Genomic DNA, 20641 nt, shown 5'->3' on the forward strand with positions numbered 1-20641 from the left:
ACGTTAATTCCCCACAAGTAGGAAGGTACCTATAAAGTAAGGTGTCAGACAAAGAGACAAAATCTCTCCAATGCTATTCACTGCGTGTTTGGAAGAATTATTCAAGCTATTAAGCTGGGAAAGCCTGGCAGTAAGGAGCAACGGCAAATATCTCAGCAGCCTTCGATTTGCACATGACATTGTGCTGCGAAAGAGTACACATTTGGGCTGGTTGGTTCATGATTACGAGCAGTAAACAGCGCTAAACAACAGGACATGGAGAGGGACACAGACAACAGCGCTCACTAACAACAAAGTGCCTTTATTGTTTAAGTCAGCATATATATACTCCGCCGCTATCTCAAAGCACATAATCAACAGGATTCAGCATGCGCAGGGGCGAAAATTCCAATTAATGCGATAGGAAGGCAGTCTCCTTCGTAAGTAGAGATATAGAGGGAAGGCTTACACATGCTTCGCCACTAATGAGAATGTGGAAAGCTGCGGAAATAAGACGTGCGTGGTCATCGAGGTATTTTGACAGATAGGTCACATTTTTAAATGACGGCTGGCAGCCGCATTCATTGCAATGCAGTGATAACTGATTATCTCTAGTTCGTTTTTGAACTTTGTTTGAGTGTTCGCTCATGCGGTCATTGATATAAAAACGCTTGCATGAAAGAGGAATCTTATAAACCACACAGTCACAACAGTCACCAACAAACCTCTGTCGGTGCTGCTTTTTACTACTTCTTTGTTGTTCCCGGTCACCCGATTGACTTGATGGCACCGGCTACCTAACTTATTTCGGGCAGTGAGCAGCAACCTAATGCCTGCCCTGTTGACAAGCTTTTTGAGATTATGCGCAACCTTGTGCACAATGGGATAACCGGAACTATTTGCCGTGAGCGATTCTCAGATTGAGTAGCTGCCGATTGCTTTATTTTAAGGGTTGTTGCGAGGCTTTCAGCGATGTTAGTTGAAAGCGGTAACGGAAAACCTGTGAGCTTCAGCCTGGCTATTTGCAATTCGAAGCTTACATCCACTTGGTGGTCACAAGACCAGATGAGGGCTGCCTTCATGCAAGATCTTGCAATACTGCGCATGACTATCTGAGTGAGCGGAGGAAAAGGGAAGAAGGCTCTTATGAGACCGAGAAGCGTAACCCCAACATACATGATTGCTTGAGAACGACAGCTCCTAGTCTAAGAAACGCAGCTTGTTATCTGACGGATGCTCCGTGATCAATTCAAAGGAATGTAAAACCATGCGGAACAGGTAAAATATTATAGCAGCAGCAGGCTGCGCGTCAGTAGTGTTAGTATTGTAAAAAGTGTTCAACGTATCGCATCACTTTTACAGTGCTCATCTGGCTGAGCTTAGTTCCAAGATTGCGGTCATAGCTGGCTAATAAAATGTCGCTAAGAAAAGGGGCTATACATGAACCGATGCACACTGTTGGATCCGGAGGACAATCTCACTTGCTGTCCCCCAGATATTGGACCTTGCCGCTGGGTGCGGGAGTTGGCCGAGGTTGAGGAGGACGTCGGGATAAAAACTGGAGGTTTATTTACGTTATTTACAGTGAGAGTAGAAATTAACAGCATAAAGTCATTACGGGCCGGCAGCAACTCGGACGCTGAGGCCCGTGGCAAGAAGCTCGAAAGAGATCAATGAAGGAATGCTCCCTTGCTGCTCCCGGTCTCTAGCTTTTAAGCCCTTCGGTGTCTCGAAGTCACGTCACGTTCGGCCAATCGGCGAGTCCGCTCAGGTGACGCCATTTTCGGCCAATGGTAGGCGCCCGTGCGATTGTGTCACCCGGCGCAGAGGGTCGCTCCTTGGGATCCAATTGTCCGAGGGCTTACTTCTCTCTGCGGTATTGCCTTGCTGGCTTGCAAGCGCCGTCACAATAGGCAGAAGGGGGCGACGTTTCAGTGCTGCAAGGCAGCTTTGCTCGGGACCTGCGTTACCTGAAACCGTGCCAGGCTCCCGCTACACTTTCGGGAAGAGTCAAGCAGTGAATAGCTCCACCTGCGGCGCACGAGGTGAGAGACGCCAACTCGTTTGCACGTGCCGCGCCTCAGGAACGGGGTGGATGTGCTTCTGCGCTCCTTAATTAGCTGTGGCGCGATTTGATGTGGTCTGGTGAACTCGAAGGAGGCTCAGGAAAAGGTCCCGTATCTAACAACACACCCTTCCTTTGTATAAAAAGCTTATCCTTAATGGAGACGAACGTGTAAAGCATGTAAAACCTTATCAGCTCTAAAAACCTGTCGACATTGATACCACCTGCATTCTGTAACTTAACAACACCGTATTTGTCAATGCAATGGCTGACTTGAATGCAAACATCTTCTTGAGGGAAACAGTAATATAAGTCCTTCATGTCTACGGAAAAGCTTGGAGGACAGCCTTTAGCCATTCTTCACGGAGAAAGGTGGGACAGTACCTGGCGTCTTTATGAGGAAGGGGTCATCGATGTCGAGGAGGCACAGAAACATTTGCAGGAGTGCTCCCACTTGTCGCACCCAGGTTCCGCGCTCAGAACCAATGGCCCGAAAAGGGCACAGTTCCTTGTGAGTCTTGGCGCTGAAAAACACAGAAAGGCTGGTTCCTTTGCAGGTCTTTATGGAGCAGGTCAGCTTGGAGAGTCCGACTTTTTCGCAAAGCTGAAGAGCCTTTGATTTTGCCTTGGCAGGAGCCACTCCATGCACTTCCTTGAAGTTGCTTAATTGCCTTGAAGTTGCCTCCATACACAGCTAACAGATGCATCAGAGAAAGTATTGACTGCCTGCCCCAGCAGGTTAAAAAAGGCAACACAGTTCGGCTCCGCACAGCAGTGACCATCCTTCGGGATGCGGGGCTCAACCTGCTCCTGTCCGACAAACTAGGTGGATTTGTCGTGATGCCTGGTGGCTTGTACAAAAGCAAAGCAGATTCGGCCATTCTAGGCAACTTCAAGGGAGTGCATGGAGTGGATCCTGCGAAGGTGAAAATAAGGGCTGTTCGGCTTTGCGAAAAAGCCGGACTCTCCAAGCTCTCCAAATTCCCCTATGAATGTTCTAAAAAACTCACCACGTTCATCTAACCTTTCGGACGCTTCAATCTCAACCGGTTACCGTTTGGAATTCCGTCTGCTCCTGAATACTTCCAGAAACAGATGTCATGCATTTTACAAGGCGTCAGCAGGGTTGTCTGTCACATGGATGACATCCTTACCTGGGGTTCGAATGACAATGATCACAATGAGACACTCAGAAATGTGCTGCAGCTACTCGATCGTCAAGGCTGGACTGACATTGAATGAAACCAAATGCTTGTTTAATATCCAGCGCCTCACGTTCCTTGGACACTAGCTGGACCAAGACAGCATACGACCCATCGAAAAGAAAGTTGAAGCCATTATGAAAACGGAGAGCCCACGAAACAGGACCGGGCTGCAGAAAATTCTGAGCATGGCAACATACTTACCCAGATTCATTCCTAATCTCTCTGAATTCCTGCAACCACTTACTATTTTGCTGTCAAAGAAGCAAGAGTTTGCTTGGGATGCTCCACAACAGCAGGCGTTCAACAGATGGAAGTCGGTGCTCTCGTCTCGCCCTGTCCTTGCAGTTTACGATCCACCAAGAGAAACGATCGTCACTGCAGATGCATCGTCCTTCGGACTTGGTGCATTAATCCGGCAGAAGCAAACGAATGGTTAGATTTCTGTCATCGCTTATGCTTCACGATCACTCACAGGGACCGAGAAGCGTTACGCTCAGATCGAAAGAGAGGCTGTTGCTTTAGTCTGGCCATGTGACAAGTTCGGCGATTATCTTGTCGGCAAGCTGTTCAAGCTGGAGATGGACCATAAGCCGTTGGTTCCCATCTTCACTTCGAAGAGCCTTGACGACCTGACAACCAGATTAGAAAGGTTAAAGATGAGAATGATGCGATACCAGTACGAGATTGCGTACGTTCCAGGCAAAGACCTTCTATCCGCAGACACTCTTTCCAGAGCGCCCCTCGAAAAAATAGAAGACACAGAGCTCGAAGAAAACGTGGAAGCTTTCGTATGCTCTTTGAAAAATCTTTACCCATAAAGGAGCCCTGCCTTCAATGGTTAAAAGCATCCCAACAAACAGAGCCTGTTTGTGCACAACTTCTTTCTCACCTATTGCATCCCCTTGCCCCTCCCCCAGTACAGTGTAGCCAACCGGAGATAATCTCTGGTTAACCTCCCTGTCTTTCCTTTGCCTTTCTCGCTCTCTCTCTCTCTCTCGCCGGTGGAGCAAGAAAAAAGAGTGGCCCTCCAGGCGAGATTTACCAGTGGCCCTAAAACCCTTCTACGAGCATCGACACCAGCTGACTCTGGAGAACGATTCACTCCTCTACGTTGCACAAGTTGTCGGCGCGGCCTTTTGCCAAAACGAAGTCCTACGAATCTTACATGAAGGGCACTTCGACATAACAAAGACACTTGCTCGAGCCGGAGGTTGTGTCTGGTGGCCCACTATAGGAGCTGCTGATACGTTCTTGGTGAAGCAATGTGAGCAATGCGTCGAAACAACGAGTAACAGGAAAATGCCACTAAAAAGTTCCGAATTTTCAGAAAGACCCTGGCAACGCTTTGCAATGGACTTGTTTCGCTATAAGAGCCAGTGGTAGGTTGATAGCAACAGATTATTTATCAATATACCCTGAACTGGCTCGGCTCGAGAAGCTTACGTCCGCAGCTGTAGTCAACCACTGCAAGTCGTTTTTTGCACGCTACGGGATTCCTGTGGAAGTGGCTTCCTACAACCGCCCGCAGTTTTCATCGACTGAGTTTTCACTCTTCACTACGCCTTCAAGCAGATTACCTCTAGCCTTCACTATCCTCGGAGCAATGGACTTGCTGAGGTTGCGGTAAAAATCATCAAGACTTCTATGACAAAGACGAAAGACCCTTACTTGACTCTTCTAGCTTACAGGTCGACTCCTTTGAAGAATGGGTATAACCCTGCGGAACCACCGATGAGTCGTCGGCTAAGAACCAAGCTTCCTCTTAGTTCCACCAAGCTGACACCCCAACTGCCGGATCAAGAGAGCGTTCGGAAGTTCGATGAACAGTACCGGAAACGTCAAAGGAAAGACTTCGGCAGACATCACGGAGTGTGCGACCTGTCGGAGCTATTCTACGGAGACGACGTTTGGTTGACAGACCTCAAGTGCAAAGCGGCACTACAAGCCCTAGCCGATGAGCCTCGGTCCTACTGAGTTAACACCTACACTGGTGCTGTACGCAGGAACAGGACCCAGCTAGTTCGCTATTCCCTGCTAAAACCAACGCGGAAAATGTTTGTGCCAGTGACGGTGTAGAACGCTCCCGCCCCTCCCAGAGTAGAACGCCCCCTCCCCCTCCCTACTCCCCTGCAGCCCCCACCCCACGTGGAACCTAGCGCGCGACGGAAGATGACGCACTTCCTCCCCAGTTTCCCCCGTTGCGTGCGCGAGCTGGAGCCGCGATCGCCGGCTTACCCTCGCAGGGTTTCACTCGCACATACAGGTACAGCTTCCAGCGACGATTCTATCGCTTTTGAACTTTCTACAGAACCTCACGGCGACGGCGACAGCGACGCCGATGGCAGAAATGCGCCTTGAGTGTCCATATAACTGCTATCCCAATAAAGTTAATAAAGAAAAAGATAAACCAATTGAACTGAAGGTGGCATAGCCACTGAAAGTAAGAGAGAAAATATAGTAAAGTGCCGGAACTGACTTGCTTCAAGCCATATACTCGTACTACTCGGCCATGGGAAAGCGGAGCTCTGATTTTCACCAGGAATGTCTAAAAGCCATAAGCCATTTTATTTCGAGACAACAAAACAAAACATGTAGCTGTTCATATATGAGCTTCAGAACTAATGTCTCATGTATTCTTCCTCCTAATAGCGTTTTTTTTTCCGGAACATTACCTTTCCCGAATTTACTGTTCCTGTTCAAGAACTAAGCACACTCGATAACGGTGGCTCCGTCGAGAAAAGCAGAGCTTGTGCAACGCTCACATTTGAAGCTTTTACCATTAACTATTAATTAGTCACGACCCGACGTTTGCCGCGACATAAGTGAACGTCGCTTTCGCGATAGCTTAGAAAATCCGAAGTGGGTCAACAAGTTATAATTTCACCCTTCATCGTTTCACTGCAGCTACTAAAGCCAAGTGAAATGTACTGAAGTCCAAGTACCTCGGCAGCCTCACGGGAGAAAGGGGAAAACTACCTCTACGCAAAAGAGCCAGCGAAACGCTCATAAAGAACGAATTCTCGCCTTTCATCGCTGCTATTTTCTGTTTTTACACAGTGTATTTATTCCCCATTTGGACTACTTTCATCACTTGAAGCACAGAACGAGCGAAGACTGCCTTTCGGCACAGGCATCTCCAGCGAGAGTGCTCTCCTGAGATTGGAGAGGATGTCTCCAAGATGGTGTGTCGCAACGACAGTGTATAGCCTCAAGACAGGCACATACAGAGAGGAAATAAAATGGTTGAACTCATGAAAAATCAATAGAAACGAGAGAGATCTTGCCGAAGCAAAAGAAAAAAAAATCTCCAACCCGAATCCAGAAGAAGCGCCTCATCGCTGCAAGTTTTCGGAAGAAAGCAGCTGAAGGCGACATTCCACATCTCTCTTTCTGCACAGGCTTTATTTTTTTTTATTCCTGGTAGAGCCCCACTATTGCGCCATTTTTTCCCCTCCGTTCCTATGGTGCTTCCAGGTGCGATGCGGTAACTATGGAAAACCTCACAAAAAGTCTGTTCGCTTCGCAGGGAGACGGATGAGACGCGAAGCCCTATAAAACGCTTCAATCTCGCGGCAGTATTTCCGCGTCTCTTAACTACGACAGCCCCATTCATACGAAAAAAAAAGGGACGAACAAAGGAAGTGAAGAGCGGGGAAAGAGTAACTGTTGCATCTGTAGCGTAACTGACAAAAAAGAGAGCACAGAACCTTTCTTTTGCACGAAGGAGCATTTGCAGGAAGCACGCATTTGCAAGGAGGAGGAGGAAAGAAAGGGAGAAGGCAGAGATGTTAACCAGAAATAACTTACAGGAAAAATATCAAGAGAAAGCATTAGCTCGTGTGAAACTCCAATTTCCCCATTCAAATGCGCCCTAAATACAGAAATGCTTACCTTGAGCGACCGCTAAACCAATTTGAAGGAAACCTGGAGCGTTCAATTTGGAGAGTGAAGTTCTGGGCATGTTTGGAAAACAGAAGAAGGGCATTTAGCTGAGCTTGTTCATCCATATTAAGTTTTGGGTGAACGGCTCGAAGACGGGAAAATGATGATGTGTGTTCCCTTCCATGTCCCACCTTCGCGCACTTCGCCGAAAAGTCGAAAAACAGTATTTTGATACAAAGTCCTACTTATTTCTTTTCTTTTAAAAAATTGAAATTTTTTCTGACGGCGAAGAATTGAAAGACATCGCGAGGTTGAGCGTTGCAGTTGAATTCCGTAGACATCGTTTTAACAACACGTGGAAGTGACGTGGCGCGACGTCACACGCGAGACAACTGCTGCTGCGCGGCATAAACAGTACCTTGGCAGTTACCAGGCGTCTCACAACGCTGAAGCGATGAAGAACCCCGAATTCAGCGTTACCGGCGAGGCGTCGGTCCGCGATGGTAAACGAGAAGGGACTGACAGATGAGCGTCGGGGTATGTCAGCGCCCATACAAGAAATTATTAGATAGATTTAGTTCGACATGAACCATCCATTCCGCTGCAACCACTCTATGTACCATGGTTTGCCGTGCACACTGCCTCTGAGCAGCATCCCTAATTTGCGTGCGGGCAACGCTGATGCCAGCAGCGGAAGCCCGAACGCAGCACTGGCTAAGGGTTGAGCCGATTGAACGTAGCGTGACGTTTCAAATAGCTGCAGCTTTTCAGTGGCCTCTTTCAATTCGCTGGATCTCGTCACTTATTGCACAACTAAGGCTGGATGACGATCGCAGTACCTCTGGTTTACACAATTCGAAAGTTAGCTTTGGACGGCTTGCGTCATTAAGTACCAATTATTGTGATTTGTGTTTTCACTACGGTGTTTCGGAATTATGAACTTGATCCTTGCTTTGTTTCTTCAATTTTTACTAAGTTTGGTGATTTTTCGAAACAAACGGAAGAGCTAACCAAAGATTCGTTCCGAACAATCTATAGATTTATATTCCTTTTTTTATATGAAGTAAACCCAATCACGATCAATGAAGTGGGTTACATAACCAAATGGTTTGCCTTTAGCCGCATGTTTATGTGTGCTCCGGAAGTACAGCATCTTCTTAAGACAGCTATTCAGTGAAAGTTTAGATGTCAGAAAAGTGGGTGTGCAGTCAAAGCTGTTTTCTGAATCAGGCAGAATGAGATGACAATCGAGAATTTCAAACTGACATTGATGAACGTGTTTCATTTCCCAGATTCACTGTTACGCTCTTTCAACACATCCCATTGCAAGATATTGTAGCGGCTGCATCAAGGCAGCGCCATCGTCGCAGCAGCGGAGACGCACTCGCTCGCGCTGCATGCACTCGCGGAGGGCTTCGCTGGCGCTCCGGGCACATGCTCACGCCACCGTAATAAATTTACTTTTAGGTTGCTCCAGGCGTCTCTTCTCTACGCTCAGCTCCGTCCAAGACCCCACATTGTGGTTACCCGAAGGTTTCGTCTACTTTTTTGTGGGGCCATGTCGATCGAGCAGCCAACACAACCCGCCGAGGGCCAAGACATCATCCACCCCACGGAAGGCGCTTCTGTCACCGTACAACTGCCGTTGCTTTGAGACCAGAGCCCGGCAACATGGTTCCTCCAGGTGGAATCTTACTTTTTCGCCACCGGCATTCGCACCGAGCTGCGCAAATACCACTTTGTCGTCTCCGCGCTGTCTCCATCAGCTGCCATAGCCGAGGCTAATGACCTCTTGTCTGTGCAGCTTTTTCTGCTACGCCATCTTACGATCTCAAAGCTGCACTACTACAGCGCACGACGCCGTCGTCATGCACCCGTCTACAACAGTTGTTCTCCATTGAAAAGACCGGAGATCGTCGGCTTTCGCAACTTTTTGGGCACTTGCGTTTGTTGCTGGACATGAGCGCGGCTGACATAGACGATGCACTTCCACGCGAGTTGTTCCTGCAGCGCCTGTCAGAAAACGTACAGATGGCCGCTGCCGGTAACGTCAGCATGCCCGAGCGTGTTTCTTTGGCTGACAACGTGATGGAAGTCACTTTATCACTAGTCTCGGCGCTCCGTTCAAGACCAAATTCATGTGTGCCGGCCGTCATCGTCGAGTTCCTCCGCCAGTGCGTCGTCGCTTGACAACCCCTGGTTCGACCGCAACGTCTGTGTCGCAGAACATCGGCGCTCTTCGTCTTCTCACAAACGTCAACGGCGTAATAGCACTTCTGACCGCACACTCGCCTCAGGTGCACGCTCCCCTACTCCGCCCGTATTGTGCTGGTGTCATAGCCGTTCTAGAGAGGGCGCGCCGCTGTGTTCGTCCGGAAAACCGTCCGGCCGAACTCTAGAGGCGACGAGTGGTACGGCCCAAAGTGCAAGTTACCTGTTATGCGTCCGTGATCGTGCCACAGGTCAGCAGTTCCTGGTCGACATGGGTGCTCAAGTCAGTATCGTCCCAGCGCAGCCCACGGATCGCAAAGAGCTGCTGACTTCCTACCTTCAGCCAGTAAACGGCACAAGAATTCCGGCCTACACACAGTGATCGCTCATCATCAATTTGGGCTTACGCCGAGCAGTGGATTGTACCCCTGTAATGCAGACGCTTCAATCACTCAGCAAAGTGAAGCGAACAGTGCATACATTATTTGGAAACACGCATACAATATTCAGAACAGCACACGTTACATTAAGGAACAAGCACGAAACAAGGATCCGAACCACATAATTGACGATAAGACGCTCCAGACAACAATGCGAAGCGCGTAACGCTCCCCGCAGAGGTTTCTCGCTAAAGATTACTGTTGCGCAAGCTGCCGCCGCGACGGCAGCTTGCGACGTGCGGAGTGACGTCCCTAGCCTTTCGTACATAAACGAACCAGCCCAGCAAGTGAGTTCAACGCTGTCGCAGCACCGCTCCCATTACTACTATTGCTCTAAAGCAATAAAGCATTGCATACTCCATTGCATAGCAATAAGCATTGCATACTCAGTTGTAGTGGCAGTGTAGTAGTGCTGGACATACACTTTCGCAAGGCCGGGTTAGCGAGTCAATATATTCTTACAAATATCTACAGACTCCACAGCTACCTTAATTCTCCGCAAGAAAAGTAAAAAAGAAATACCTATAAGAAAAGGGTCACACAAGGAGACACAATCCCTTCAATGATATTCACTGCATGCTTACAAGAAGTATTCAGTCTATTAGACTGGAAAGGATTGGGAGTGAGGATCAAAGGGGAATATCTCCGCAACCTTCGGTTTAAAGATGGCATTGTTCTCTTCAGGGGACAAATTGGAATTAATTTTTGAGGATCTTAACCGAGAAAGTGTAGGCGTAGGGTTGAAGATTATTATGCAGAAGGGGAGGAAGGTAATATTCAATAGCATGTCAAGAAAACAAGAACTCGTGATTGATAGCCAGTGTCTAGAATGTGTGTAGGAGTACGTTTATCTAGGTAAATTACACACAGGTTACCCTTACCATGAGAAGGAAACCTACAGTGCAATAAAATGGGTTGGAGCTTTTACGGCAGGCATTGCGAAATCATGGCCACAATCTTATCGCTGTCGTTGAAAAGAAAATTGTACAATCACTGCGTTATACCTGTGCTAACATATGGGGCAGAAACTTGAAGGTTAACGAAGAAGCTTGAAAACAAGTTAAGGACCGCGCAAAGAGCGATGAAATGAAAAAGACAGTTAGGCGTAACGTTAAGAGACAGGAAGATAACGGTGTAGATCAGAGAGCAAACGCGGGTAATCATTATTCTAGGTCACATTAAGAGAAAGGAAATAGCGCTGGGCAAGCAATGTTATGCATAGGGCAGATAACCGCTGTAGCATTAGAGCTCCAAAATCAGTGCGAAGGGATGCTCAGTCTAGAACGGCAGAAATTTAGGTGTAGTGATGAAATTAGGCATTTGCAGATGCAACTTGGAATCGGCTAGCGCAAGACAAGGGTAATTGGAGATCACTGGGAGAGGCCCTCATCCTGCAGTGGATACAAAAAAGGTTAAGTTCTATGGTTTTATGTGCCAAAACTACGATTTGATTATGCGGCACGCCGTAGTGAGGGACTCCGGAATAGTTTGGACCATCTGGGTTAATTAACGTGCTCCGATCCACGGTAAACGGGCGTTTTCTTTATGCCCTGTTTAAAAAGTGAGAAGTGCATTCTGGAATTTGCAATAATTCTGTATCACCACGAGACCATGTCTCAGTGAGCATTACAATATCAAGCTGAAAAGCAATTCGTAATAAAGATTATATTTCTTCCTCTTTATTTCTCGCGGACTGGGTATTAACGGAAAGCAGAGAAGATGAATATTTCTTGTTTCGCGACAACGTGGCCACTTCTGAAATCGGTAAAAGGCGGTTTTTCGTGTTTTCCACGGATGACCTGCTCTTTGCAAACGTTTCAGAATGCTCTTCTCGCACCTTGCAAGGCACGGGTTCTACAGCGCTCGCTGAGGTACGGCGTGGCGTGACGCCGGAAGCATCTGATGCACTGCTTTTCCCAAGGAAGTTGCTGCGACTTAGGGTGGCGTTAGGGCAAGGAATCCACCAAGCCCATCAACGGCTACGTCAGGTTGTAAGAATGAAGGAAAAAGGGTTAATTTGCTTAGTTGCACGGCTTCACTTACGGAAGCCCACTCCATGCTCCTGCATGGAGTGGGCTTCTAGTTCACACCACCAGGACCTTCTCTCCCATTGCTCGAAAAGTACCCGCTTTTCATACCGTCGTATTTTATCGATTGATATCTCAAATATCCCAAATAGGACATTACATGAGGGGTGGGCACGTAAAAGGCGGGAATGATCATGATTAAATTTGATAAATTGGAAAGATGAGTCGGAACACTCGATGGCAGATCTAAAGCGCGCTATCACGGATGAGTGCAGTTTGTCTCGGAAGGCCATTCCAGTCTCGGACAGTTAGGACGAAGAATGACTGCAGGAACGTAGTGGTGTGGGCTCGTGGTGGCATTACCGAATTCGGATGGCCTGTTCGACGAAGACGATGAGCCAGCTGGCTGTCACGAGGTATGGAATAAAAAAAAAAAAATCCTGTGATAGTGGCATAGGCGAGAGATGCGACGACGAGAGGCGAGAGGCGATAGGTATAGTTTAGATTTTAGTGATGAAACGCTAGTGTGATATGAGTAATCTGAAAGACTAAGTCTAGCAGCACGGTTCCGAACAGATTCAATGGCTTTAGTGAGGTTAGTTTGATAAGAGTCACAAATAGCACATGCATGTTCAAGTTTTGCTCGCACAAGCGTTTTATAAGCCACTGATTCGATGGGTGGTTGTGCCATGAAGAGATTACGGCGAAGATAAACAAGAATTTTGTTAACTGAATTAATTATGTGGCTTACATGATTTGTCCAAGACAAATCTTTGGAGAGGTGAATTCCTAAGTACTTGAAGGAGTCGGTAGTAGATATAGTACAGTTGTTAATCTTGAAGGCAGGGGGTATGTAGTTAGGTCGACGATGTGATGAAATGTGTACAGTCTTACTAATGTTCAGGGATATGAGCCATGCAGCACACCAGTCTTGAATATGAAAGAGGTCCTCCTGAAGGGAAGAGACGTCAGCGATGGTACTGATAGGGCGGCGTAGGACACAATCATCAGCGAAAAGACTTATTACAGAGGTTACAGTGAATGACAGGTCATTAATGTACATTAAAAATAGGAGTGGCCCAAGAACAGTGCGCCGAGGTACACCAGATAGAACGGAGGAAACGCAAGATGTAAGGTTGTTATCATATACAAACGGTTTTCGGTTAGTTAAAAAACACCGGAGCCACTTAAGAACAAGTGGGTGGATGTTTAGGCATGGTAATTTTTACAGAAAACGAGAATGTCGAACCTTATCGAAAGCCTTTTCGAAATCTAACAACAGGGTGTCAGTTGGAATGTCACAGTCGAGGTTTAAATGAATGTCGTGAATAAATAAAGCTAACTGCGTTTAGCATGTGTGATCTTTCCTGAAGCCATGTTGATTAGGGTGAAAGAACTTCACTGAAGTTTGGAAGTTAGCAACATGAGAGTAGATGACATGTTCCATGATTTTGGAGCATACGCTGGTGAGTGAAATGGGACGGTAGTTATTTGGGGAAGACCGATCACCTTTCTTGAAGGCTAGGATGACCTTCCCTATTTTCCAGTCTCTTGGAAGAGTGCCTAGGTCAAGTGATTGCTGAAATAATATACAGAGGATTGAATTACAGACATACTTCGTATTTTTTTAACACTTTGGCATTAATACCGTTGATTCTACAGGATGATGAGCCAGCTATAACCTTAACGATGCCTTCTGGCCTAAACTTAATACCTCCCATTGTTGGAAATAAAAAAAAGTTAAATATGAAAGTTCATTGGCAGGTTCTTTTGTAAACATTGAACAAAATGCAGGGTTCAAGGCATCAGGAACATTTGAGTCAGAAATGGGTGAGCCCGAATTATCACGTAGAGAAATAGAGCTATTATTTTTAGCTTTTATCGTTGTCCAAGAACGCCGCGGGTTAGAGTGCAACATGTTTGGGCGGTAGTATAAAATAAATTACGTTTTGTGCATGCTTTTAATGAGATATATTCTTTAGTGGCTTCGTTATATTTTTCCGAAGCAGAAGGAGAACCTGAACATTTGGCTACACGAAATAATCGTTTTATTTTATTGTTTAAGCACTTGGAAGTAGTGTTGTACCACGGAGAACGCGCTCTTTCATTTATCGTGATAGTCGCAGTGTAAAGACTTAATAAATGCAGCATTTCTGTTTTGAAAAGTGCCCAGTTACTCTCGGTCGACCGCTGCTGATACGTAAGGGCAAGTTCCTCATCAAAGACAGAAGGTTCACGATTAATACTTGAATAATCAGCTATATCATATAGCGCCAGTACTTTCTTTGATATCTTACTTTTGAGTATATTGCAAGGAAACGTGGCATGGATGACGGTGTGATCGCTAAGAGCTCTGACGTACGTGAGAGGAGGCATCTTATCTGGGTGTGACGTTAAGACGATGTCTAGGATACTCGATGAGTTTGAGTTATTCGCGTAGGTTTAGTAACCAGCTGCGATAGACCGAATAGCAAGCAAATGTTTAGAAAATCGCTAGCCATGTTTTTTTGTGTTAGACATGACTCAACGTTACTGCAATCTATAGTTGGGAAGTTGAAGTCCCCGAGTAACAAGATGGGGGTGTTAGGATAAGCCTTTGTTAGTTCAAACAATGCATCGTGAAAAAACGAAAGAAAGGAACCATCAGTGCTGGGTGGAAGATAGCAACAGCCGATGAGCGGGTGCGGTGAAGTGGCGTGGCAGCAGGTCCAAATCATTTCTAGAGGCGTTCTCACATTTACAAAAGCGCACTTAAGTTGGCGATGAGTAGCAATAGCCACACTGCCACCACGGGTTCTATCGCACCTCCTCTTGCGAAAAATGTCAAACTATGGTAGATCAGGAAGGATTTCGCAATCAAGTATTGTGGAATTTAACCATGTTTCCGTTAGTACTACAATGTTACTGGACGACGAGGAAATGAGGCTGCATAACGAATCCCGTTTAGATATCAGGCTGCGGATGTTGCTTTAGAGCAACGATAGATTGTGCTTAATACCCTGGGTCGGCCTCAGTGGCTTTTGCACTGGCTGCTAGGATTGGCGTTCGACAACCGACAGTTTAGCGCGACCGTAAATGTAGGTTTTTCGGCGAGAGATGAGTTGGTCGTAACGGAGCTTGAACGAAGATTGTGGTGCTTTTCCAAATTCGATTAGACGTCTTCGGGCCAGGCGAGTTTCAGGTTAGAAATCTTCACTAATGCCGTATTCGGTGCCCTTAGGCTTACCGCTTGCAAAAATGAATGCCTTCTTTATCTTTGAAGTGGGCGAATTTTACTATTATTCGCCACCGTTTCCTCTCCTGAAAAGTTCAAAGTCTGGGGGCATGTTCTACATTACGAATTTGAATAGTTAAGCCTAGGTTTGTGTGGCAGTGCTCAATGATCATTTCCTCACAGACAAGCCATGACTCACCTCGCGCATCGCTGAGCCCGTAAAAAACCAGGTTACATCTTCGGGATCGGTTTTCCATCTCATTATTGCCGCCACTCAGCGTGGTTACCTGAGCAGCGCTGCTATTAGCGACCCTTTCTATGTTATTTATTTGTGACTTTATACTCGAAAGTGACAGTAGGTCGGATTCAATTTTGGTCAACCGTGTGCCCAGTTTGCTGAACGTTTTTTCATGATCAGCAAGGGTTGACCTAATTGATTTTAGCTGCTCAAGCATGGCCAACTGCCCGATCTGCAAAGCCTTCATAACATCAAGCATATCAGCAGGAAGTACAGTTGGATCATTTGTAGGTCCAGGATTATTCTCAATATCTCCTGCCAACAAAAGTAATTCCAACAGCATGCAAGCACAGTCAAATACCATAGAAAGAGAGCGCCGTGGGCGCGGCAGCACAAGTAAGGTTCGGTAACCAGCGAGTTTAGCGAAAACGCAATAGCAATTTGCTTCCTGCGTAGCGAAGAAATGAAGTTGGTTAGGATGGCCCATCACTGACATGCCGTCAAGCCCACTAAGCATGGCGATGGTTTTTCTAGGCTTTATATCGGCAATTCGAGAGAAGATGGCGCTGTCAGTCGAAGACAGCGTGCCAGGAAGCCAGGGCGTCAGCCGATGACATCGCAGCGACAGAAATGGCACAATCTGTTATGCGCACTCCGATGATCCGTAGCGACAGGTCCGACGCAGCTCGCCATGGCAATGCGGTGCATTCTCGTCGGCTGGCAGCGGAATCTAGGTAGGCTGTTCAAAGCTCGGTGTTAACATCAGAATCCAGAACAGCACCAAGGACTGCGTAGCGAAGAAGTGGAGTTGGTTAGGATGGCCCATCGCTGACACCTCGCCAAGCCCACTAAACACTTCTCTAGGTGAGTCGACTAGGGAATGTCAAGACTGTCCAGTAGCAAATCACAATCGTCGACTGCGTTGCGATACGACGCCCATGCTTTGCAACACTCCGCAGTACCTCCGTCTCGGAAGCCCGATGGTATGGATATGCGGCAGGATCACCGTCGTTGTTAGGTGCAATTAGATGGGGCCTCCCCCCTTTCATCCTTACCTCAGGCTGCCAGGTAATAGGGGGGGGGGGGGTGGTTGTGGCCTTTCTTGGGACCCGTCAAGGGTCGGTGACCAGGGTGCGTTAACGTCGGGATAGGCGCTGATGGATGGGCGGGTGTTTGCCTTGTGGCAAACGTCTAATTAATTCATTTGTAGTGTTGAGACGTAGCAAGGTTTAAAAACCTCATTGGCTTTCCCTTAATGGAGGAAGGAAAAGGCTAGCAGAGAGCATTACGTCGCGCAGCCAGCCTTGGCAAGTGAACGCTCTGTGAAGCCACGACTTTGCTCAATGGCGGCGCAACACGTCACCCGTTCCGTCGAGATCACGGAGCAATATGTTGTAACAGAACAGCTTGTTGGCCAAGTTGGTGCTCGCTAAAATACATATGTTTTTTTTGCCGCAAGGTAAAACTCGCACAAAAGGGAGACACATATAAGACAACATGGGCGGCACATCCGTGTGATGGTAAGAAACATATCACGGAGCAAGAATAAAAATTTGCTGAGACGTTTAGTCGCGCATCCTTCACGAGCTTTTCTTCTAGCTGGGCACTGCGCTCGGTCTCCCTGGCGTGTTTCGCTGGCTAAGAGCCGCCTTTAGCCGGTTTTATTCTCCTAGCTGGGCAGCGTCCATATGGACCAGTGCAGAGTATGGCGTTGTGCGGTGTATTGCGGTGGGGTGTGGTGTTCTGAACATGCACTACACCCATTTTATGATTGCGGCTAGTATCATCGGCAAGCAATCTGTTTTTCCAACTGCCATTTCATGCTTGCAGCTACTCTCGATTACAGGAAAGCCAGCAATTTTTTGAAAGACAAATGTGGCGACCATCCGCACGAAGAGCGGCAGATCGTCGGCGGCATCTTCGGACGTGGCGCTGGCTCGCCTGCAGGCGAGAAAGCCTCGGAGGTGTTTCACCACTCAAGAGGACCTCTGTACCCTGCAAGCAGTTTCAGCAACAAGGTCGTTAAGGAACAATCTAAATTGAATGACCGTGATCGAGAACCTGAAGCGACTGTGCTGATCTTTTAATAGTAGCTCCAACCTTCTTCGACAGATGGCGCAGCAAAGCACTCAGCTCTAGAGTTACTGTATATGCCACCAAAGGTAGCATAGTTGCGCGTACATCCGCCATATTGCTTGTCAAGGAACCAAAACTATGCGGCGCAGTCGCACTTCATTTTTGTAGGCCGCATGCCTAGTGTATCGCCAATCGACCGTGGGCGCTTTTCCAACGCTTGTGAACTGCTTTTCCGCCTAATTGTATACAGAGTGCATCAAGACAACTGACTAGATACCATAGCCACGAAAAAAAGTTTAAAAAATGCTGCTCTTCTCAGGGCGCGGCGTTGGTTGCGGCGCGAATATTGTGTTTTTTGGACTTAGCGCATAACATGCGCTCAAATGTGATTCACCTGTGTGCCATCCCTAAACTGTTCACCTGATAACTCTGGGGTAAACTGGATATTCTAGATACGCCGGCGAAATGCAGCTTTCGTTCATCTCGATAGGAACGTGAGATGACACTCCGACCAGTGTCAAGGAATGTGTTGGTAATGTTATTTTATTGAGCCCGCATATCATACAGAAAGCTCAGAGTGAAAGCTACATAAAAAGGAGTCTAAGATTCAATATAAAATACAGTTTAATCAAAACTGAATAAACGTTAGCATTGGAGGTAAGCAAATACTCATCATTCTAACCTATGTTTCTTTTCATAAGAACTGTTTGGAATTCTGATTTTATGCCAACAGAGATAAATACGACGGAGAGCAGTCCAGTGTTCTCTTCTAACCTGTGAACGAAAAAGTGCTGATCTGCTAGTGCTACATGTTCGAGGCAATAAAACCTCAATGCAATTTTCAAGGAAATGTAGTGTGTACTTACATAAAGTACGATTACGGCACAGCTTAGCCAAATACTCGTATTTTAAACCAGTCAGCTCTATGACGTTCATGTTCTCTTTAACACAAAAAACTGTACAGAACATAATGAGGTCTACACCTGGCTATGTTTCAAAGCTCTCAGCATCCATATCATCTAAGAACATCTTACTGATGAATCAATGTCCCACTATTCGATTTTAAACTGTGGTACACTATCAGATTTGCTGCAAACATGTACCTATCACCCACCTACCAGCAGGTTACCACAGCCACACTTGTAGAAAGGTCATTTTAGTATGTGTCTTTTCACGCTCAGATTTCCGAGACTAAGCTTCTGTAGCAATGTAATGAATTGTACAACGGTTTCCCCTCACAGGGAACATGCAGCTGCACTGCGCAATAAAACAAAACTGGCGAAGCGATAATCATATGTTACATGACGACAAGCAACGGATGAAATATAGTTACTTAGTAATGTTACGTATTGTGTCTGCAAGCAACATCTCAGGCTGTGCATTATTAAGAAAAGAAAATTTTATCTCGCTTTCTTTCAACGCTTGCGCGAAAGCATTGTGGTGCGTTCCATACCCAAAACTGGTAATTCCAGCTACAACTTTGGTACAATATTAAGAGCTCAGGTTATTAAAAAAAATTAAAAGGACTTGCAGTAACCTTTCTTCTCCAACCGGCTAAGTTTTCAGCACAGCCTAAAAGGCACCTTGCTCTGAGTCAAGCAATTTCACCTGAACCACACTTGACGTAATAGGCAGTTGACAGAAAATTATCCTTTGTTCAGGCATCCTTACGCAAAGACCCTTTAGTAATTTTACAAAAGAAGAAAGAGTCATGCAGTAAGCGGTCATGGGGAAGGTTTAGATTATTGTCTTATATCCAAACGTGTTCCTGCAATCTAGCTACAGCTAGTTCTCCATCTTGCAAGGAGTTCACTTGACTATCCGCAATGCAAGGATGTTATGCCTCTACAACAAGTACGACAAATAAGCGCGCACAGCCACTACAAGCATCATGTGTCCATGTGAACAGCTTTTTCTTTTGTCGTAAGAGAAATGAGAGCAGCATCTATTGACCTTGAAATGAAAATTCACTAAAACGTGCATATTCTATACCAAGATAATGCACAGACTTGGCATGTGCATGAGAAAATCACAGTAATTCATGTTTATTGCAGAACTAGAAACTTGTCAGTGAGACACTGCTGTAGCAGGAAATACAGTAGCTGGCTACACAGAGAAGATGAACCAAATTAGCACATACCAGCTCTTTCAGAATTGAAGCAATGTTCTTTTTTTTTTAGATTACCCATTGCATATACCCCTAATGCAAATTTCGAACTCGATTACCCTACCAGTCAAGCATTACATGGCCTACCAATAATTTGAGCAAAATTAGGCAATTTAAGAAAATTGATACAGGAACCAGATTCTGTAATTTCAGGCACTTAGAAAAAAAAGGCACTGAAATGTGCATGTAATGCATGATAAGGTCCCAAATATCCACCACAGGCTGTCCCCAAGCAGAATTATGTACATTGCCGAGTACACTGTACGTAACAGGCCGCGTTGCGGTCTACTGGCATGTCGCCGTGGGCCTGTTGTTGCGCACAATTGCCATGATGATCAGCTAATTAAATTACACTTTTGCTGCTTATGATGGTGCATCAAGTGGAGCAAGCATGCAGAGAAGCAATACGCTTGTAAAACAGCTAAATGCTTTGCAGAGAAATTCCAAGTTGTGCCCAACCTATGGAACGAAAAAGAAAGCGAAGGAGGTAGCAATTATAATATTGAGGGGTGTGCACTTGCTAATTCGGTCCAAAAGTTGTAAAAACTACTAACACATGAAGCTTGACGTTTTCGTGTTTAAGATTGTGCCTCTTCATGCTCGGAACAAGCTTACGCTTCTAGGCTGAATACGAGCGCGCGACGTTGACAAATGTACATTAATCGTTCTTGTACCTCCGTATTTTCAACGTCTTCATGCTCTCTGAAACACTCAAATTACTGGTACTGCGGCAACATCTCTAAGCGGTTCTTTCTAATCGTAGTGTGACAGCTGCAAAAACAAATGAGCAACAGTGCTAAAGACATGAGCTGCTTGATGTTAGCAGCATTTTTCGTGAACTGTGGCCACTTCTGCTCAAGACATACCCAGCGTGCTTTCTGCCCGTGAGCAACCTACAGTTTGCACTGCGCCTTTTTCAATATGGTGTGCTTAGGTACGCGCTTTAGCAGGCATGAGCAGCCACCTGAAGATGACGTTCACGATACTATGAGCTGGCCTCTGTCCAATATGATAGCTTGTCCTCTACATTGACCCCTAAGGAAGCAAGCATAGTTCACATCACATGATCCGAAAGTGTACTTGCTAGGAAGCTCTTCACCGGAGCATTATTAATCACATTTGTAACGTATAATAGTT

The sequence above is a fragment of the Dermacentor andersoni genome, chromosome 2 (assembly GCF_023375885.2).
Source record: "Dermacentor andersoni chromosome 2, qqDerAnde1_hic_scaffold, whole genome shotgun sequence".
Classification (NCBI taxonomy): domain Eukaryota; kingdom Metazoa; phylum Arthropoda; class Arachnida; order Ixodida; family Ixodidae; genus Dermacentor; species Dermacentor andersoni.